This window comes from Schistocerca piceifrons, chromosome 10 (genome assembly GCF_021461385.2).
Source record: "Schistocerca piceifrons isolate TAMUIC-IGC-003096 chromosome 10, iqSchPice1.1, whole genome shotgun sequence".
Taxonomy (NCBI): Eukaryota; Metazoa; Arthropoda; class Insecta; order Orthoptera; family Acrididae; genus Schistocerca; species Schistocerca piceifrons.
In genome coordinates this window covers 71,757,083-71,780,317 of record NC_060147.1, presented here as the reverse complement: position 1 = coordinate 71,780,317, position 23,235 = coordinate 71,757,083, and the positions used below count along the sequence as shown (strand labels likewise).

The 23,235-nt window shown below is 43.9% G+C and overlaps 1 protein-coding gene and 1 pseudogene across 1 annotated transcript in view; one reads left to right on the top strand and one right to left on the bottom strand.

The window, feature by feature from the left end:
• Positions 1-23,235, bottom strand: part of LOC124718792 (homeotic protein ultrabithorax-like) — a 903,761-nt gene that overhangs the window by 120,165 nt on the left and 760,361 nt on the right. The window lies entirely within an intron of this gene.
• On the top strand, positions 2,257-2,374 carry LOC124719277 (annotated as a pseudogene).

Here is a 23,235-nt window from a genome sequence, read left to right as displayed (position 1 = left end):
AAATTAAAAGCGTGCTTTAAATTAAAACCGTGCGCCGGTGCCGATAAACAGCGATCGTCAGGAAAGTAGTGTCGGAGAGCCTAATTGATTTTCTGATTTCTCACTCACTACCTCGCTTCGTTACTGGCATCAACTCCTATAGCTCCTGGTGAGGTATTATACCTCCACTCCTCAACCGAGCCTTCGTCTCTATCTACTTTTTCACTTCAACTCGTATTTCCTTTTCACAATTGCGTTTCGAATCATTTCTTTCACTATGAGTTACCTCTTCATCTACATATATACTCCGCAATGGCCTGTGCGGCGTGTAGCGGAGGGAATTTTATGTACTATTCCATTCTTGTACTCAGGGAGGGGTAAATATGACTGTCCTTGAGGCATGCGCAAAAAATGGTTCAAATGGCTCTGAACACTATGGGACTTAACGTCTGAGGTCATCAGTCCCCTAGAACTTAGAACTACTTAAACCTACCTAACCTAAGGGCATCACGCACATCCATGCCCGAGGCAGGATTCTAACCTGCGACCGCAGCAGTCGCGCGGTTCCAGACTGTAGCGCCTAGAACCGCTCGGCCACTCCGGCCGGCGAGGCATGTGCCTGTCAGTTTACCTTATTCTCATGAGCACTGCACAATGGATACGGTGATGGAGCAGAATTGTCTCGCAGCATATGTACTATCAGTCAAGTACTACAGTTAGAAACTTCGTCTATGTCTTAAGGCAACGTAACTCACAGGACACAAATTACCCATACTATATATACAGGGTGATTCAAAAAGAATACCACAACTTTAAAAATGTGTATTTAATGAAAGAAACATAATATAACCTTCTGTTATACATCATTACAAAGAGTATTTAAAAAGGTTTTTTTTCTCTCAAAAACAAGTTCAGAGATGTTCAATATGGCCCCCTCCAGACACACGAGCAATATCAACCCGATACTCCAACTCGTTCCACACTCTCTGTAGCATATCAGGCGTAACAGTTTGGATAGCTGCTGTTATTTCTCGTTTCAAATCATCAATGGTGGCTGGGAGAGGTGGCCGAAACACCATATCCTTAACATACCCCCATAAAAAAAATCGCAGGGGGTAAGATCAGGGCTTCTTGGAGGCCAGTGATGAAGTGCTCTGTCACGGGCTGCCTGGCGGCCGATCCATCGCCTCGGGTAGTTGACTTTCAGGTAGTTACGGACAGATAAGTGCCAATGTGGTGGCGCTCCATCCTGCTGAAATATGAATTGTTGTGCTTCTTGTTCGAGCTGAGGGAACAGCCAATTCTCTAACATCTCCAGATACTGTAGTCCAGTTACAGTAGCACCTTCGAAGAAAAAGGGACCAAAAACTTTATTGGCTGAAATGGCGAACAAATGTTCAACTAAATGAAACTTTATAGCTCCCTTAATTCGCCGACAGATAGTGCTTAGCTCTGCCTTTTGTCGTTGCAGAGTTTTAAATTCCTAAAGTTGTGGTATTCTTTTTGAATCACCCTGTATATCCAGGCTTTGTGAATGAGAGCACGTAGCGACTTACAATAAACATTATACATAATTTCAAACAATTACGAATATTTTTTTCACACAAAATGATGAAAGAAAATAAATTTCACTCACTACATTTTCGTTGTTAGTGCAATAAATGTTCGGCGTCAGGCATGACGGTTTAATAAATTAATTCTTTACTACAACCTTATTTGCAACACATTTAGCAGATAGTATCCATGTGAACCACTGAACGCACTTGCAAAATTGTATCACTGAGCGACACATAATTTCGGGGATATGACGTCGTAAACGTTGAATTGCATGAAAAACCACCTTTTGCTTAACATAAACATTGAGAGCCAAATTGCCGAGACTGTACCTATCCAGTGATTGAGAATGAGACTGCTCAGTTACTTCCAATCAACTTTAAATAGGATTTCAAACATTTGCAGACTTTTCTTCACTTTCAGCACCACAGAATAATGGAAGGAAAAGAAATTACCGTTTAATAAATGCTCACTGTATATGTAATTGAACTTCAGCATGAAGCACGACGTTTTAATTTGTTATGTTTTTGGTTGGTGAACTAAGTAAATCACTTTATCTATGAATTTAATTTTGTTCAGAAAGGGTATTTCGAAATTAAGAGAAGAATATAGTAGCGAAATACTTTCACGCAACAAGATTACGCATACGAGTAAAGTGATTAGTTAATTCGGCAACCAGACCCACAGTAACATCATTTAATTGTGGGTGACCAGCTATTAACAGCAAACGGCTTTGCCGCAGTGGTCACACCGGTACCCGTGAGATCACCGAAGTTAAGCGCTGTCGGGCTGGGCTAGCACTTGGATGGGTGACCATCCGGTCTGCCGAGCGCTGTTGGCAAGCGTGGTGCACTCAGCCCTTGTGAGGCAAACTGAGGAGCTGCCTGTCTGAGAGGTAGCGGCTCCGGTCTCGGAAACTGACACACGGCAGGGAGAGCGGTGTGCTGACTACATGCCCCTTGATATCCGCACCAAGTGACGCCTATGAGCTGAGGATGACACGGCGGCCGGTCAGTACCGTTGGGCCTTCCAAGGCCTGTTCGGGAGGAGTTTAGTTTGGCTTTAGACAAGCTATTAATAAAGAGAAACGTAAAGAGGGTCCTACAGAATCCAGAAATGTAGAAAAAATTTAGGTAATAAAAACCACAGACCAAAACTATTTCATGCGTGATTTCCTCAGAATAGTTATTACATAAAATATGTTTACATTTTACGGAAGTGAATAAAACAATGATGGTGGCACAAAGGGGCCGAAACACTCAAAATACGTTCACATTTACGGAAGCGAATAAAAGTAACCACTGATGATGGGACGAAGATGCTGAAACGTGTTGGGTTAGATTAGTGGCGGTAATTGTCTACTGTAGGGCGGTAATTGTGAAATGCGAACAAACAGAAGGAGCGAACGAGCTCGTTTTCTGGTTGTCTGTCGCTTTTATAGCATTCTTGTAAATAACTACCTGTGTACCACTTTGTCATTCTGATCAAGGTATAATCTTGTAATTGGATACTGGCGAGGTTTCCTTCTCTTTATTACGGGCATTATCTTGACGTTGCTCACATTTAAGAGCGATCTGCCAGTCATTGCAGCAAGTGGAAATTTTTTCAAGTAGCAGTGCACAGTATGTGGAAACCGTAGCAGCAAATCGGTTTGCTGGTAACTGTGCGCGGGCTGCGAAGGAGATGGCGGGAGTTAGGAGGTAAGGAGGGAGGGAGAGAGAGAGAGAGAGAGAGAGAGAGAGAGAGAGAGAGAGAGAGATGGGGGGAGGGAGGGAGACGGAGAGAAAGGCGAGAATGGAAAACCAAGGCAGGGGCAGCGCGTTTGGTAGATAAGCAATTGTCCGGTCGGCAATAACTCCGGCCTCGGAAAGCCAACAACGCGATAATCGGAATTACGTGACTGATTCCCGGAGCCGGTGATTTGTCCGTTTCTGCCGCCCCTCCCTCCCTCCCTCCCCCGGTTTTTCCCCCTCAGTGCGTCGCCGCCACTCGCATTAATCTGCGCAGGGCTGCCAACAGCGATTTTTTACTGCCGGCGGCGCTGGGACGGGACAGCTCAGCTCTACGGCGAGGTACCCAGCTCCGCCGCGCCGGGCTCTGTAATTTTGCGCCCGTCACGAAGTAATGATCATTTAATTACCGCTCGCTTTCGCGATGGCGTATATCTGTCACGGGTGGTCTTTCCTCATCGTTTATTTATCCCCCACCGCGGAGGCTGCCTCGGGCCCGCGAAACGGATAAACAAAAGTACACGTTTCGATCTCTCGCTCTATCGATTTCCTCCGGCGCGGTCGTCACGAGGTGCCCCGATCGACCGCCCGTCCCACCGAGTTTACTATTGTTTTTTGCGAGAAGTTAATGACCGCTTTAAGCTTGCCCTCTGCCGGACCCCACTCGCCGTGCGTGTTACCGACGCCGCGCGCGTGAATAATAATTCAAGTGGGGCGTAATTGCGACCGTAGCTGCTTCTTTCTCTCTTTCTCTCTGTCCAGCTCTTCTTCCCCACCCCTCTTCTGGTTCTTTCACTCCTGCCTCCTGCGTCCCACAATCCCACCTGCAACTAGCAACGCCGGAGAGAAACAACAGAGTTGACTTAACTGGGAAGTGAAGGACTTGGTTGTTCTCAGCCTTGACCTTCGAAACTGCGAGGGTGAGGGGTTTCTGGTTCACAGAATATGTTTGCCAAAGCCGCAGGGTTGCCTGTAGCATACCGGCACAGCCTCACTATACCAGAATGAAGTAAGTGCGAACTGCGTAGCGTAATCGGGACGTTAACGACAATGGGTTAGTTATAAATTGCTGTCAACCTTTATATCGGAGATGAGAGGGAGAGAATCTCCTTGGTTTGAAGCAAGTAAGTTTCCTTGAAATAGGTTACAGAATTGCAGTAGGCAGAAAAGATTGGTTAGCTTCTGTCAAGTTTATTCTCACATATACTTATGTGAGGTGTTGGACCATAAACCCCTTAGTAAGATTCAGTCTGTTTATTCGGACTTGCTACTTCAAAGCTAATTGCCGGTACACATAAGAAACAAGTACAAAGCAATCACTTGATCTTGGTTAGCACTGAAATCTCTCTAAGTAATTGAGGCAAAGACTGACAGCCTCTGTTCATTACTATTCCAATGAAACTTTAAAAATCCTACTTGACCTGCAGTTCCTGAGTGTCCACCAGAGTCTATCACCGCCTCCTCGTAGTTGAAGTCTTTATCTCCTCGTAGTTGAAGTCTTTATCAGCTGTATCGGCTGCTGTGGGCCTACTCGGCCCCACTGGCGTCTCTCTGCGGAATCTCCAAACTGCCGCCACTGGCTCTGAATCTGCATCTGAATCTCTGCCTCTAGCTATTGCGCTGCCTGGCCTTTTATTTCGTTTCTCACGTACTCGGATGCACACGAGCTAATTTGTTTCACACGACCCTTTCATTTCTAAGTGATCGGATAGCACAAGAATGCCTATGGTTCCACTCGACACTCTCGTTGCTAATTGGTCGGCTTGCGCAAGAATGCCTTCGGTTCCACACGACACTTTTGTTTCTAGCTGCACACAACTTAATTTGGTTCCACACGAGTCTTTCCCGCGCGTGACTGACACTCTCTCTTGCTGTATTATCGCCCTGGTGTTTGCATCTTCCATTGCGCAAGTTTGATTCATGCTGCTTCCTCTGGCAGGAAGTCAAACACTAAGTTATTTGATCAACAAGCCATACTTGGCAGGCTCCGCCGCTTATCTTGTCCCTATTTCCTGGTGGACTATTTCTTAATGTCGGCTGGCTGTTTGCCTATGGAGCCTGGACTCTTATTATAGTCACAAAAGCAAGAATAAAAATTAAAATTTTCTACGGTCACAACATGCCATACCCCGCGCGAACAGTAACGAAAATGTTCTCTAGCGAAAGACCGGGCTGTTATGTCGGACATGCGCAGTGTTTCGGCAGCAGAACGAGTTTCCATCATCAGTCGCGCTGGCGAACTCATACTATGAGACGCTTTTCTAATTTTAAATCTTTTTTTATTCACTTCTGTTCTCATTCGTGATGGGCATCGGTGTGCCTCTGAGAATGTTTTCCTCTATTGGGTTTCAGGTTAACCTTAATGTCATATTACACACAACAAAATTAACGTAACATTTCGTAATAGCTTAAGTTTCTATAAAGTAGTCAGCTGGTAACTGAACTTCAAAACGACGATTTTTTTTGTTTCCTTTGTTGATTTCTGTTTTTATAATTTTCTCTATCTGCTTGCTTACAATTAACGTGCTACACTAACTCAAATCTTCAAAACAGCTTTTTTGAATATGATAGGGTGTACCACTGCACTGAAGTGAAGCACCAGGGATAAGCAGCGCAGATAAGAAGATGGTGGAAGCTTTTGAAATTTGATGTTACAGAAGAATGCTAAGGATTAGGTGGTTGGATAGAGTAACTAATGATGAGGTACTGAATCGAATTTGAGAAAAAAGAGAGTTATTACACAACATGATTAAAAGAAGAGGTCAGTTGATGGGCCGCTTCCTGAGACATAGAGGAATCGTAAATTTAGTAATGGTGGGAAGTATGGTGGGTTGAAAATAGTACATGGAGAGGCCGGTTTGACTACTGGCGAGTTATTCGCAGATGGAGAGACGTGCACGGGGTAGACCAGCGTGGAACATAATCATTCTCCGGACTGAAGACCACAACAACGATATCATTATCATCTCAAAAAAAGGTTACCTAATTAACTTTTTGTTTGTTTACAGCTTCGTGTCCGCAGTCCAGGTACGCACTGAAATTCCCACCGCAGTACTGAAGCCCATCACTAACAATGGGCTGCCCCACTTCGTTTTGGTTCCCCTACCGACGTACTACTATGCTGTGGGGTAGTTTTCATGGTTCAAAATTACTCTGAGCACTATGGGACTCAACTGCTGAGGTCATTAGTCCCCTAGAACTTAGAACTAGTTAAACCTAACTAACCTAAGGACATCACAAACATCCATGCCCGAGGCAGGATTCGAACCTGCGACCGTAGCGGTCTTGCGGCTCCAGACTGCAGCGCCTTTAACCGCACGGCCACGTCGGCCGGCTGTGGTTTTCATGGATACCAATCCTGCTGACATGTACCTGTAAGGTTAATTACGTAACCTTATTGTTTCGAGGGGATAATTAAATTCTTGTGACTACCTCTCGTACATAGGCCTCCAGGGTTCGATTTTCGGATTCTTCTCTGCCCGGGGACTGTGTGTTTGTGTTGTCCTCCTCATTCCATTATCACTCATGAAAGTTGACCGCCGCACAAACCAAACATCATATACCGCTCGGCCACTCCGGCCGCCTTCATTGGGTAACTTCACTCTTCGTTTCGAGTGAAAACTGCGTCCTTTAGAGAATGTTTTGGACATTCTACAGGAGCTGTTGCTTTCTCAGGTAATGGGAGATGGATGGGAGAGCAAAGATGTCGATTGGCTTAGGTTTCTCTCTACTTACACTCTAGCCTGCACAATTTTTTCTGTAATTGACACATGAACTACACTTCGTATCTGCCTCTCTTACTTCTCGGTTTATTACGAAGGCGAAGAGCTGGTTCGAGCTATTGTCAACACCCTGTTTATTTTTTATTTTTGGATTCAAAGACACTGCATTCGCTTTTGAATGAGCAGCTGTGTTTGGATCCTCGTCTGGTGATCCATCTTTCCTTAGCATTACGTCAAATTAATCTATTCCCTGGCATTACTCAAATGTAAATAACGGACGCTGTTAGCGTGCTATGGATCAAACAAGTTACGCCATATGAGCACATACATGCGGAGACAGCAGTTTTAGACTTTCTTGCTTTTCCCCGGAGTTTATCTTGTCCTGTATGGGTCTGATTTTACAGTATTCGGCAAATTTTATTTTATTATTTTAACTTTGTGGCCGAATGATCTTTGTGACGTCACAGCCACTTGTGTGCGCCTCCTGTGTGCGACTTGCGTAATCTTCGTTCTGTGTGTTATTGTATTTTAACTATTTATGTATTGTGCTCTCTGAGCTACAGTTTCGATATGAGCTCAGCATTTCCCTAAAAGAGCGTCAGTAACCGCCTAAAAACCACTCAGACTGATCTGTGTACCAAGCTACGATCACTGATTTTTGGATTAAGTAGTCGAAACAGACGTCTAGATGACAATGACACATCGCCACACAAAACCACTTTCTAACCGGTAGCTGTTACGACGGGCTGAAGGCAGTCAAACGATGTCGCTCTCCCAGACGACTGCCGTGTTTCAAACCATTGCGCTACTTCCGGCGACCTGTAGCGTGGCTCGAAAATGCCAGGCACTCCTGTATCAGACGAACGGACCAGTGAGTTACGCCGCCGCGGCCAGAGATAGCTCCATTAGAAACCCGGAGCCGAGGAGGGGCGATTACATCGGCGCAGCTGTCCTTGGTTTATGCCCCGGTGGTGCGGCAGTACTTGCGAATATTTACAGTCGGCCGCGTCCACACGCGACCTAGGGAGCAAGCCGCTAACTGGATGCGGTCTTTGTGTCTCTGCTCCTCGTTCTTACTCTTTCCCACGTCACTCAGTGCGCTGTCTCGTACACGACTGCATGATTTCCGGAGCTCAGACCAGAATAACAGCGCGATTTTTCCAATGTATTCGATAACTTCCTTTTAAAAGACAAGCTGCTGATTTCACATGCCTCTTGTTAGACTTTTATCACCTCAGCAAACCAGTATAAGAGTCCGGTAAGTGAGAGGAAGAATAGATTATACCGTCCCATCGACGCCGATGCCAGTAGTGTTGGAACATTATTTGACGTTAAGATCTTCTGTCCGTCTTTGTTTGGAAATAGATTTGTTTGTGGAGACGATCCGCCTTGAGCAAGACGCAATTTTTATCTTTTCAATTACTTTTATTATGGGAGTGACAGTGATCAATGTTTTACAAATATTTAGATTAAAACAGTGTTGATCACGATTTATCTATTAAGGTGACCGGTTTCGACCACTACTGTGGTCATCTTCAGACCACTGAGTGAGAACCTCGTTCTGCTGGATAATCTAGTGATTCTCCAGCAGAAAGAGGTTCCTCCTACTCAATGGTCTGAAGATGACCATAATAGTGGTCGAAACCGGTCACCTTAATAAATAAATCGTGATCAACACTGTTTTTAATGTAAATTTTTTATCTTTTCCTTTAGTTCCCAGACATGTTTCGCTCCAGCTTCAGTAATCAGTTGGCTTTTATTATCTTCCTATAAAACAGGATAAATGCTCTTTACTACTTGTACACACATAAATTTGAGTTTTTAAGGCAATATTTGGAAATCTGAAATACAGACGAAGTTTTGTATATATACCTTGTTATCACATGCTGTGGGTTCCCTGTATTTACCACAGGATGTGGTAAAAAAAAAAAAATGTCGTCTGTCTAGGGCCTCCCGTCGGGTAGACCGTTCGTCGCGTGCAACTCTTTCGATATGACGCCACTTCGGCGACTTGTGCGTCGACGGGGATGAAATGATGATTATTAGTACAACACAACACCCAGTCCCTGAGCGGAGAAAATCTCCGACCCAGCCGGAAATCGAACCCAGGCCCTTAGGATTGACATTGTCGCGCTAACCACTTTTTTTCTCTCATTTTGTTCGTTTTTGTTCGTTGCATCTGCTCGGGGCGGTCGTCGTAAGACATCCGTTTAAGTACATCGTTGATCCATTAACTCAGTTTTTTTTTATTACAGAGGGCAGCTAACCCTCTGCCCGAACACAATGAGCTACCATGACGGCGTCCACTCAGCTACTGAGGGTGGACACAGGATGTGGTAACAAGGTATATGTACAGAACTTAGTCTGTTCTCCAAATTTGTAAACACTGTCTTAAGAACTCGAATTTATATTGTGCAAATAGAAAAGAGCATTTTTCTTATTTTATAGAGAGATGATAATAGCCCTATGATGATACTGAAACTTGAGCAAAACATGTTTGGGAACTAAAAGAAAGAAAAGATCAAAATTGTGTTTTGCTCAAAAACAAATATGAAACGCTACTGGCTACGTCCACATACACAGGGTGTCGTATTTATCCAAATAAAGTTTTGTCTCGAAGCAAAATAAAAATATCTATGTATCAAGCAAGCGCTGTTTAGCTGGCAGGGGGACATTAACCAGCGTGTTCGCCTTTCTCGTAACTTTGCTCCTTACGAAGGTATTGTGGCGGTCAGCCTATAGGACGGTTTACGTAAAAATATATTCTTATAGCTTAGTCATGCCCTAAAATATATCTCCAAGCGCAGTGTTCAGTAAGGTGTTGGAACTGACTAAAAACCTATCGGATTACGTGCTATGATGAATATACGGCTCTGCGCGCAATCCAACAGTTTGTCCTAGTCACAGAGCTCAAATAAACTCCTAAGAATGATTAACTTGCACTTCGTGAGCGAAATAAAGTTTTCAAACCTAGCCTTTAGTAAACTATCATTGCTAATTACATTCCTTCAATAAACACCAGACAACATGTTACAAATTGCTGTAACTCAAGTAACATATAAATCTTTGTAAACCAAACAAGTTTTCCGTCTCTTGAGTCCCTGTCTATCTTTTAGTTCAGTGCCAGTAAATCCCTAAATCTTTAAAGAACCAAACTTGCATGTATAAAAAAATCCTTCAAATTTGTGATTACTGTACAAATGAGTTAGTGTGTTAAATATTTGACGTTAAGCACGTAAAAGAGAAAAACTTTAGAAAGGTTTGGAAGTACGGTTGAAGTTTGTTGTGAGTCACCAACTGCTCTCATTATGAAACACTAGATGAATGTAGCTTGCGTAATTTGCGCTCCATTTTAAGCAAAAGCTAATTATTCACAAATGTCAGTGTTTACGATGTCGTATCTCTTGAATTATGTGTCGAACAATGAGATAATTTTTCAGGTACATTCAGTGACGTATGTATACACTGTCTGTAACTAGTGGAGAAGTAAAAATAAATAAATGAATAAAACCACATGCCTCACGCTAATAATTTAATACACGAACAGTGAAAGTGCAAGTTAGCGAAAAACTTGTCTACCGTTACGATTTTCTGGGGGTGTCAGAGACTTCAGTGGTTTTGAAATATCGTAAACGAACACTGTAAGAGGCTTTGGCTTTCTTTGTTATTGTAGCAGACAAAACCTATGCAAATGCTCTTCGGATAGTCAGCTTCTGTGTGTACTAGAGAAAATGTAAAGATTATCTGGACGTATACATTATCTGCAATTTTTCATTATACCGTAGAACGGTGCTGTATGTCTATTTGGTATATTATAAGGACACTTAACGTCGGTCTTACTTATTTCACACTTCAGCTGACAGCTGTATCATGGCAAACACCATTACCTATTTATAATATTTTCATATCAGTGACATGATTACAATGTACACTGACATCGCCTTTTGTAACTATCATATATGCTGTTCGTCTTTAAAATTTGCGTAGCTTTAAGCCAGTCAGTCCTAATGTGACTACTGTTTTCTGTTCGTATGTTAAATGTCTTGTGTACATATTAGTATAACATCAGTCCACCTGTTTTAATGCAAACTGTTTGTAACATTACGCCGTCTTATACTTTTGTATCTTGTCTATTTTTCTCCATTTATTTCATTAGAACGATTGTAATTTTGTATCTTTTCTGCTCCTATTTTGTACTTAACTATATGTTGCATGTTATACTACTGACAATTGTACTATTTCACGCATCCACCTCCTGGAGCTTTCTTCGGTCACTTAGTGTACGGCCACGGCATGGAAAGAGTTCGGAGGAATACTTTTAATGTAACGTTTTTCACGTATCTTTCACGCTATTCATTCGTGTATATGAAGAACTACTTTACAATAATCTTTGCTTCTGTTTTTTTGTCAGCTGGTGTATTTATTTTAAAGCTGATTTTCTTGTGTTGTTACAGCCAATTGACAAAGTGTCCTCTTATCTTAGACACTGCTGTGCCTATTTTCGTACACAGTGTTGAATAATTTTGTGAAAATATACTGTACATACTGTCAATGGCGAATACAATTCCTGCCTTGTATCCATTCGTTGGAACATCTTTCGGATATGAATATGATCGGCAGCGGTAGAAATTAGTTACAAAATTTGCAATATACGATCTTCGCTAACAGAGGTTTTACGGAAAACCAGAATTCATTTAAACAACAGATCGCCTTTCTACACTGGTAGTGTCATGGAACTACACTGAAGAGCCAAACAAAATGGTGTACCTGCCTAATACATCGTGAAGGACCCCCACGACTACGCACAAGTGCCGCAACACGACGTGGCATGGACTCGACTAATGTCTGATGTAGTGCCGGAGGGAACTGACACCATGAATCCTGCAGGGATGTCCATAAATCCGTCACAATACGAGGAGGTGGAGACCTCTTGTGAACAGCACGTAGCAAGGCATCCCAGATATGTTAAATAATGTTCATGCCTGGAGACTTAAGCAGCCAACGGAAATGTTTAAACTTAGAAGAGTGTTCCTGGAGCAGCTCTGTAGCAATTCCTGGTGTGTGGGGTGTCGCATTGTGCTGCTGGAATTGCCCAAGTCCGTCGGAATGCACAATGGACATGAATGGATGCAGGTGATCAGTCAGCATGCTTATGTACTTGTCACTTGTCAGAGTCGTATGTAGACGTATCAGGGGTCCCATATCACTCCAACTGCACACGCTCCACACCATTATAGAGCCTCCACCAACTTGAACAGTCCCCTGCTGACATGTAGGGTCCGTGGATTCGTGAGGTTGTCTCCATATCCGTAATAATTTTAAAAGAGACTCGTCCGACCAGGCAGCATGTTTGTACAGTCCAATGTTGGTGTCGAAGGGCCCAGGCGAGGCGTAGTCCTTTGTGTAGTGTAGTCATCAAGGGTACACGACTGGCTCTTCGGCTCCAGAAGCCCATATCGATGATGTTTCGTTGAATGGTTCGCCCGCTGACAATTGGTGATGCCCAGCAATAAAATGTGGTGCAGTCTGCGGAAGGGTTGAACTTCTGTTACGGTGAACGATTCTCTTCAGTCGTCGTTGGTCCCGTTCTTGCAGGATCTTTTTCCGGCCGCAGCGATGTCGGAGATCTGATATTTTACCGGATGCCTGACATTCACGGTAGACTCGTGAAATGGTCGTAGGAGAAAATCCCGACTTCACCGCTATCTCTGAGATGCTGTGTCCCATCGCTCGTTCGCCGACTATAACACCACGTTCAAACTCACTTAAATCCTGATAGACTGCCGTTGTAGCAGCAGTAACCAATGTAACAACTGCGCGAGAGACTTGCTGTCATATATAGGCGTTGCCGACCACAGCGCCGTATTCTGGCTGTTTACATAACCCTGTATTTGAATCTGCATGGCTATGCCAGTTTCTTTGTCGCTTCTGTGTATATCCCCTGTACTTTCCGTAACCTGTGATATTTTATTCTCGAGAGAGCTACTGTTTTTCCATTCGCTACGAACCAGAGCTTTTGCCCTCACGACGAAAATTCTCTCATCGTTCCATAGCTGAAATTGGAAGACGGTACAAAAGAAACGCGAGCCGCTGTGCATCATATTAGATTAGCGCCCGGCGTGTACGTTAAACGCCGCCGTCACCCGTGGTCGAAAGCAGCCCTTAGCGAGTCCGGCTGGTCTTCCCGAGTCGTAAACAAAATTCGGTGACGGTCTCGTTAAAATTTTTCGGTGCTTAATAAAACGCGTACAGCCGAGTGCAGCTCTCATGAAATATTTATGGCGGCCGGTCGAGACGCAGCGCGACAGATCACGAAGATACCGCATCGTCAGCGCGCGCAGGCCTTAGATCAAAAGCCGGGAGCCACGGCAAAAAGGGAAGGAAACAAAAGACATGTCGCATGGAACTCGCGTGGAAAGGGAAGCGGCGCGGCGGCAGTATATCATGTGCCCTGCGCGCACAAAGGCTCCGAACGGCCGCTTATTGGCTCATGTTCAAGCAGTCTGCTTCATTACGTCTGTAGCGCGTTGACACTGGCAGTAAGAACGCCAGCGCAACAATAGAAGGAAACCGGGTGTAAAAGAAATAGTCTGTACATCGAGCAGACTAGCTGAAAAAAAAAAAAAACAGGTTCCCACCCCACATTAGGTTCCGATGTGCGAAACTGCTTGAAGGGAGAGAGAATACAGCTTCACACTATCAAAATTACGATTCGGTGGTTCTGGTACGGTACATGCATGACGTAGAAAATTGTTCAATTACAAGTAGTATAGACAGTAAGTTTCCTTTAATTTACGTCTATGGTCACAATATTTTCTGTTTAACTGATTACCGGTTTCGCTCTTTAATGACCAACATCAGATCTGTTTCATAAAAACAGATCTGATGATGGTCATTAAAGACCGAAACCGGTAATCAGTTAAACAGAAAATATTGTGACCATAGACGTAAATTAAAGGAAACTTACTGTCTATACTACTTGTAATTGAACAATTTTCTACGTCATGCATGTACCGTACCAGAACCACCGAATCGTAATTTTGATAGTGTGAAGCTGTTTCATAAAAACAGATCTGATGATGGTCATTAAAGACCGAAACCGGTAATCTGTTAAACAAAAAAGATTGTGACCATAGACTTAACTTAAAGGAAACGTACTACCTATACGTGTCACTGTGTTTTTTCGCGACGATGTCGCAGCTTATGAAACTAGTATAGATAGTATTGATAGGGAAAGTGACACAAATTAATGTGTGAGAGAGAAAATGGAAACCGACGACATCTGTTTTTTGTTTGCGTGTATGTTTTGCACATAATTAGAAGCGTATGCGGTTCAGCGTTAGTCCACAGAGTATTTTGTGTCCTTAAAAATATAAATTTTATTTTATAAGTAATAAAAAGTAATTGATTGCATAACTTTTGCCCTTCTGTGTAACCAAGGCAATTACTTCTGATGCAAGTACAGTTAACAGGAACAAACGTAAAAGGATCTGCATAATTATTGTTGTTTTTTCTACTCGGTACAAAGTTCACCTTCATGATCGAAGGCCAAGTTTTCTGTTAATATTGATAAGTGCGGAAGCTGCTTGTGAACTGCAGAAACATGTTGTATATAAGCTCGACGAAATACTGAAGGGATGTGTGGTATGTTTTTGTTTTGAGTATTTTTTATTTTACCCTTTCTTTAAGGAAATTGAGTTTTCTAGCGCTGTATGATAATTCTGTATTTTTTAAATATACAACTGCCCTCTATTCCACATTCTAAATCAACAGTTTTCGAGTAAAACTAGAATTAAATTTCGACGATTTCAATTTTGTTGTAAGGATTGTTCGTTTTTAAGTAGCAGATAGGACGATAACTACGAAGAAAACATGTTCGCTGCGTTAACCGGCCCTTTATGTATTCTCACTTAGTTTCTAAACACGATACTGCAGTGCCTGTTCTATTCCAAATTACTATACAGAGTTCCTTTGGACATGCATGCAGGTCCGGAGGAACAATGGGTCGTAATTTGGAATAAGACAGGCACTGCAACATCGTATTTACCTGCCGACTCCGGGCAACAAATTTTCAAGTAAAAACTCCCTGTACGGGAATATACATAGTGGATGTATGAGTACAGGCTGTAGATACATGGATATGGAAGTTTGGGCCTGGGGGGTGAAGCGCGCTCGGACAGCCTAATGGAAAGGCCACCGCTCGGGGAAAATCGGGTTTCGAGTCCTAGTCGAGCACAAATTTTCACTGTTGTCATTCTATTATACAGCTGTCCATGTTTGCAACTGCGAATTAATTTCAGGCGTTTCCAAACGGTTCACCATGCCGGTTTAGTAAGAGAGAGATTGCATATGCGAACAAAGCGGTCGAAATTAGGCAACGCCCGATAAGTATACAACACACCTAATAACAGAATATCTTTTTGTGTGTTTTAGTTATGAGACGCTCTGATGGAACTTTGGAACAAAGCTTTTCGGAAAGTGACACATACGGACAGATATCTGCATAAATCACCATCCACAACAAGAGAGAGGTGTCATGAAAAGTCTTGTCGATAGAACCGAATGGATATGCACATCGGAACACCTGGACGCTGAAATAAAACATTTGAAGCAGACCTTCGAGAAAAATGGCTGCTCAAGGAAAGAGGTAAAATGTATTTTGCGACCAAGGAACAGAAGACCGAAGGACAAGGATGAACCACAACGGCGGAAAAATACATTTTCTTCCCCTTTTATTAAAAAAAGTAACGGATCAGATTGGCAAGATTTTACAGAAACATGACAACAGACCGGTCTTCGGACAAACAAAGAAAATAGGTACTCCGACCTGTGAAGAATAAACGCCATCCTCTGTCGACAAGTGATGTAGACAAAATTCCGTGTACGTATGGTAAAGTTTATATTGGAACTACCAAGAGGAGCGTAAACACACGGCTAAAGGAGCACGAAAGTCTTTGCCGACTAGGAAAAATAGAGAAATCAGTTGTAGCAGAGCACGGTCTTCAGTGAGGAAATCACGAAGTGAAGTTTTCTGAAACAGAAATTTTATCCTATGTTTTTATTCCAGTCTTTGATCACAGTATGAATTCTTTAGACGATGACCAGTTTCAGTCCGTAATGACCATCCTCAGATCTTTTTTACACTATGTCATAATGGCACCGTCAATACATATAAAGGTAATCAGCATAGCATCGTGATATAGATCTAAAATATGGTGTAGAATACTGCTTGAGTAGCCAATTGCAATAATGACGGTGTGGACGATGCGGCCTATTCTACACCTTATTTTAGATCTATATGACGATGCTATGCTGATTTTATTTATATGTTTTGACGATGCCACTATGGCCTTATCACTGTAGGACATGATGTAAAAAGATCTGAAGATGGTCATTACGGACTGAAACCGGTCATCGTCTAAAGAATTCATATTGTGATCAAAGACTGGAATAAAAAACATTTGACAGTATTGGATCACTGTTTGTATACGCGACCATGTCGCATATGGTGAGAAATTTTATCCACAACGTGAAATTATTATCCACAACTGTGTAGAGAAGGTGTTGAAATTTACAAGCATCAGGATAATTTTAATAGGAAGGAGGAGCCAATAAAACTTAGCGATATATGGACAGTAGCTCTGCAGAATCGCTGGACAATTTTATCTTTGACAAGACGACAATCGGTAGTTAAGTTTTATCTTTGACAAGGATTATCTCTGCTCATCACGTGTGACTTCGACCACGCCCCCTTTCCTACGGTATACATGTCGCTCTCGGACGTCCGACCAGTCAGCGGAGGACCGCCTCTGAGGATGTCCACCGCAGTTGTGGACGAAACGTCAGGAAGGGAAGCGTTTCTTTGACCACGACCTCACATTCCGAAAGGTTTACCAGCAGCTACGTCATCCGGTCGTGAAAGCCTTGATTCTATGATCAGGTAGCGGTATTTTTTGAATAAAGTAACAAAAAATTAATCTGTGACTTGTTGCCGTACACCGTCAACAGTTTATGTCATAACAGTCATGGTCTTCAAACATGTCTTTATTGGCAGGTTTGCAACTCACATGTAACTTTCAAATGCCCCATCTGAAGATGAGCTTGAAAATGTTTCAAGAGAGGTTTTATGAAATGGTAGCAGTTTCCTGTATTTATGAGTCTCTACATTCTATATGTGGCTTGTACATCCAGTCAGAGAAGCGGATGCGAGTGCACCTTTTAACTGAGATGCAGCTATTTTTTTTAAAGCGCTCATTAAGCATGATTACTTTTAATGAGCGGCTTAGCAGCCCATGTAAGACCGGACACAGCAGATACTACAAGCGGCGTCCCTGCAGAAAACATTCCAGCCAGCCGCCTCCCTCAGGGCCGTCAACTCGCGCAGGGTCCTTGGATCCATAAAGCAGGCAGTTGTCTCTATTAATATCGTATTCCGGCTGACCAGAGCCGGCTGGCGTGATGTGTGTAGCACTTAATCACCGCCGCTGGATTTATCGACCGGGTCGCCGGCCGCACATCCGCGGGCTACGAAGAATCCAGCCGCACGCAGGCAGGTCCGTCTTAATTTTCCACCGGAGGCGGGAATACGCGAGCGCCAATTAACTGCGGCGCGAGAACGATTTACAGGGAGCGCAGGTCGCCTGGGAAACGAGCGGCCAGCTCCAAGTCGCCGCGCGGTGCGGTGCGGTGCGGTGCGCTGTCCCCAGTCGGCCGCCGGGGCTTTATTAACGATCCTCGCCCCGGCGGGCCAACAGCGAAACACCTCTCTTTCTTGATTATTTCACCATTATTGTCTCCGAGAGATGACGAAGTGGCCGGCCCGCACCCACTCTCTGAGTCGCGCTACTTTGTAGCTGGAGAGAGACACTGTGTATCGTTTAATTTTTCTGCCCTCTTCTCACTCTGTCTTCTCCTTCACTTCCTCCCCAATCTACTCCACCGCCCTCTTCGTTACCTACCTCTACATCAACATCAATACTCTGCGAAATAGACTGAACTGTGTGTCAGAGTGCACTTTTTATTGCAAATATAATGTTCAAATGGCTCTAAGCATTATGGGACTTAATATCTGAGGTCATCAGTTCCTAGACTTAGAACTACTGAAACCTATCTAACCTAAGGACATCACACACATCTATGCCCGAGGCAGGATTCGAAACTGCGACCGTAGCAGAAGTGCGGTTCCGAACTGATGCCTCTAGAACCACTCGGCCACAGCGGCCGGCTTGCTAATATGCTCGTATGTAAGGCGCAACTGGAATATATGAAAAAGAAATGTAAATTAGTTACAAACTACGGCGTTCACACACTTTATTCAACACGTAAACGTCACTACAGATATTTGGATTGGGTTATGGCATGTTCGATATGCCCGCCATCAATGGCGTTGATGTGACGCATACGAATAGCGAAATTTTGCGTGACCCACTAAAGTGTCGGAACATTGATGCTGTCGATGACCTTCTGAATGGCTGTTTTCGTCTCAGCAATGACTTTGGGGTTACTGCTGTACACCTTGCCTTTAATATAGCCTCACAGAAAGGAGTCGTATGTCTCCAGATACGGAGAATATTGTGGCCAATTGAGGCTCATGCCAGGGGTCTCTGGGTACCCAGAGCCAGAACGCGGTCCCCAAAGTGCTCCTCCTGGACATCACTCTACTGCTTCGATTGTGTCGAGTTCCATCTTTCATGAAGCACATCTTGTCGAAATCAGGGTCACTACGGATAATGGGGATGAAGTCAGCTTCCAAAATCTTCACGTACAGTTCGGTGGTCACCGTTACAACAAGAAATATCGTACCGATCATTCATTCAGTGACTGGGCATTGCGCGCCACACAGTCACCCGTTGAGGGTGAAGAGACATCTCGATCGCAAAATGCGGATTCTCAGTCCTCCAAATGTGCCAGTTTCTCGTATTAACGAACCCATACAAATGATAGCAGGCTTCGTCGCTAAACCGAATCATACTGCATACTGCGCATGCTAATTCCCATCATGCCCCGCGGCCAACAGTACAGTTTGGACGTCCTAATGCAAACCGTTCACAAGTTGTGACTATATATATAGTCATTACTTGTGAACGTCCTAATGCAAACCGTTCACAAGTTATGACTATATATATAGTCATTACTTGTGAACGGTTTGCATTAGGACGTCCAAACTGCACTGTCCTCCTCCAGGTGTGTATTAAAGGGTATATGTGTAGATTTTTCTTTTCTCTTTGTCTGCCAGGCCGCTTGCATTTGCGTGTGCCACGAACTGATTCGCTATCTTCAATGTAATGAACTCATTTTTTTCTTAACAATTATTTCTCAGCACAACCAACCCTGTAACAGCCTTTAAAGCTTTTCAGACCGTTTCTGACTACCCTGTGTCCAGGGAGTAACGGAGATAGACATGCAGGTATTTGTGTATGTGGTATTGTAACATATACACACACATCGGTGTGTTGGATGTTTTTTCCTGCGGCGAACATTGTTCCCACATACACCTCCCAAACTCTACGAACTGATATATTCTGTGCACGTTCGTAACTGCAGCAGTAAGTGGACTACGTCTGTCAGTATAGACTAACCATTTTTTGTCGACGGTACGCGCCGGTACGCCATACCAGTAACTCTGACTAAAAAAAAATTACAACTGCAGATTTTGAGATGTAATGCGATAGAACTTTTGCCATAGTTGAAGCGATGCAAAACGTATGTTGCATGCACACTTTAAAATGCTTATAAAAAGGTTAAAATGCGTTTTAAGAAGCCTGAGTTTCAAGAATCTCCCCTGGAATTTCTTGGTACCAGAACCACATCATTTACAAATCAAGCAATATATATTTTACACACTTGGACTTGAGAAAGCCTGAATATGGCATGTCATGTGTAGTCGATTGAGTCGGGCTAATCCCTACTTCTGTAAGTACTGCACGGCCAGAAGTTTAGCGCACACTGCGATAGGAATTGGTAGCCTTGTAGATAATAATGGTAGGTATCAATACCTATTAAAAAAGTTTATTTCGTTACTGGTCGTGCTTTGTCAGTGTGTGACTTTTCATTCATCTGTGACTTACCAGGGAAGAGTAACCTTTCTCTAAAAAAAAGAACGAATTTGGTGCAGCAGTCGACAATATTCGTCACGGTTCGACCAACTTTTGTTGCGGATTCTCAGAGCTATTTTCGGATAAGAGATGATCAGACTTAATCAACGTAACTGTCCGACTTCGGCAAATAAAAATGGGGAATCTGGAACGTGTGAGTGGACAGTGCTAAGACAAAAGGAATAAGCGTCAGTTTTGCTCTGACGTAGACGGACAACGCGGAAAATTTCTCTGGCCCACATATCGTTTGTGCGAACTAGTCCCGTCGCCGATACTTTTTCCGGTATGTTTGCGCCGCTCTAACGATGTACTACTGTTATCTGTTATACTGTAGAGGAAACCGAAGGGATACGAGAGAAGGAGAAATCGGTGCAGGCGGCTCCAGAGATGCATCTGGCCCGCGAGCTGGGCAGACAAGCGCGGCGGATGGCGAACGCTCTCCCCGGAAGCCGCGAGCTCTGTGTGTTCCGAACACTGGTAGCGGGCACGGGGCACCAGCGGCGGCTAACAAGACACTCTCCAGGGGCCACGGGCGCGCACGTGCAAATCGACCGGAACGCCCGCTGTCGACGAGCAGGTCGATAGCTAGTGCGATACGCGGCGCCTCGTTACACGTTCGACTCGCAAAACCAACTGCACACGTATCGAAGAATTCGACCGCGCGGTCATCTGGAACGTCGGCCGCAAAAAAAAAAAAAGGTAAACATATTGCGAACTGGACGTTCGTATCGACAGGGGTACCGTTCGGAGGAGAATGTGTAGAAAGCAGAGCTAACGGGCGCCTTCCCGTCCAGTTTTAACTGCCTGTTTCCTTCTGACGCCATCTTTACAGCCCGTGAGACTTTATTCGGTTACGTTTCGATTGGGCAGTTCCAAAGAGAGGACATGCTTTAGCCTCCTTCGTGTTTTTCTGTTCTTTTTAACACATTTCGATAAAACAAATATCGCACTACACTAATTTTGGACTGCTCTATCGAACGGGCATGTAAGATTCGCTTAAAAAAGTGATTTTGTTTGTAGAGGGAAATAAACCGACTCTTTGCGTAGACTCCAGACGTTGCACGAAAGACGCGACGAGCAGTATTTGTTTCGGCTGATTCCATCTACAGATTGCAAAAATTAAAGTGCAAATACCAGAGAAAAAGCGGCTGACGACTCTTGGGACAGACACCTGTTATATATTGTAAGTAGGCTGTTTAGGTTTTTATGTCGGTAACGCCACGTAGCGCTCTGTATGTAAATCACTGACTGTGCTGTGTGCAATCTGTGGCTAGTTGGCATTGTTGAAATTCGCTGTTGTTGTGATAGGCAGTTGGATGTGAACAGCGCGTAGCGTTGTACAGGTGGAGGTGGGCCGCCAGCAGTGGTGGATGTGGGGAGAGAGATGGCGGAGTTGTCAGAGCGGACGATGTGGACGTGTGTCCGACAGAAAAACGTAATTTGTAAGACCGGATGCCATGAACTGATATATATATTATGACTTCAGAACACTATTAAGGTAAAAACATTGTTTGTTCTCTATCAAAATCTTTCATTTTCTAACTATACCTATCAGTAGTTAGTGCCTTCAGTAGCTAGAATCTTTTATTTAGCTGGCAGTATTGGCGGTCGCTGTATTTCAGTAGTTCGAGTAACGAAGATTTTTGTGAGGTAAGTGATTCAAGAAAGGTAAAGGTTTTTGTTAGTCAGGGCCATTCTTTTGTAGGGATTATTGAAAGTCTGATGGGGTTGCGCTAAAAATATTGTGTGTCAGTTTAGTTATGATAAGAATAACTGAAGAGAGAACTGTCTGAGTACGTTGAGTTTTGCACAACTGCTTGTAAATCAAATAACGTAAGAGATTTACCAGCACAGTAATTCATAATTTTTCGAAGGGGACGTTCCAATATGTACCTATACTTAGTATAGACTCATAACAGTAACTTATTTTATACAGTCAAGAGACAGTGTTTGGAAGTGGAGGATAATGAACTATGCGGATATTTCTAGACCAAACATACGCACCTTCACATAAATCACTTCTCGTGCTAGCCAGCAAACTTTATTGTATTTTCACCCTATAACTTTACTCTAGTTCCTTCCAATAATGTGTTACGGAGGTTTTCCGCCATCAAAAACTGTGGTAGAAATGAGAAAACATACGTGAAACAGAGAGATATGAGAGTTAGAAAACTAAATACGCATACTACTGACGTCGACACAGAGTTTTAAGCGAAACTATGTTCGATTTGGTCACAAATGCTCCGCAAGCTGGCCGGGGTGGCCGAGCGGTTCTAGGCGCTACAGTCTGGAAACGCGCGACCGCTACGGTCACAGGTTCGAATCTTGCCTCTGGCATGGATGTGTGTGATGTCCTTAGGTTAGTTAGGTTTAAGTAGCTCTACGTTCTAGGGGACTGATGACCTCAGATGTTACGTCCCATAGAGCTCAGAGACATTTGAGACATTTTTTGCTCTGCAAATTTAGCAGGCAAGGTAATAATTTCTGTCGTTAGACAGCGGCAAAAATGTCAGTTTGAACTGGCTTACTTACACAACATACAAAAAATGTCGTAGATAACCATAACAGGACATGTACTCAAGATCCATAACATGTTGCGTGTTTCAATAGCGGCAATGCAGCTGACAGTACTGTGTACTTAAAAAACACCTGCTTAACAGTGCTTACTGAGGGTTGGAGGGAACACAAAGTAAACATTACAGCAGTTTTCTTATCGTTTGCTCGAAGTTCCTGCAGCATTTTCCACTGGGCATTCTACAAAGCATCCGAAGATAAACGTTTTATTGGCGACCGTGTCAGGACCCACTCGTATTTTACTCACACCCGAGAGCGTAACGAAATATATTTCGGAACAGGGCCTCCAGACTGTGCACCAGCTCTCTCGAGATAAAGGCGGGCGGGTGAAGTGGGGGTGCTGTGCACACACACGGCCGCTGCGGCCTATCCCACAACGGGCTGTGTCCTCGCCGCAGGCCGGGCCGCGCTGTTCCGGGCGCGCATTCTCCTCGCCTTAACAAGTGGGCGGCGCGTGGCTGCGGGGCACTCGTTACGGACAGGCGTCCACCGCAGACAAGGATCGAACCCGCGGGCGTCCGGACAGGCCACGCCGCCGATGGAGATCGCCGCTCTACACCAGTGTGCGGTGCGCCGCGGCCG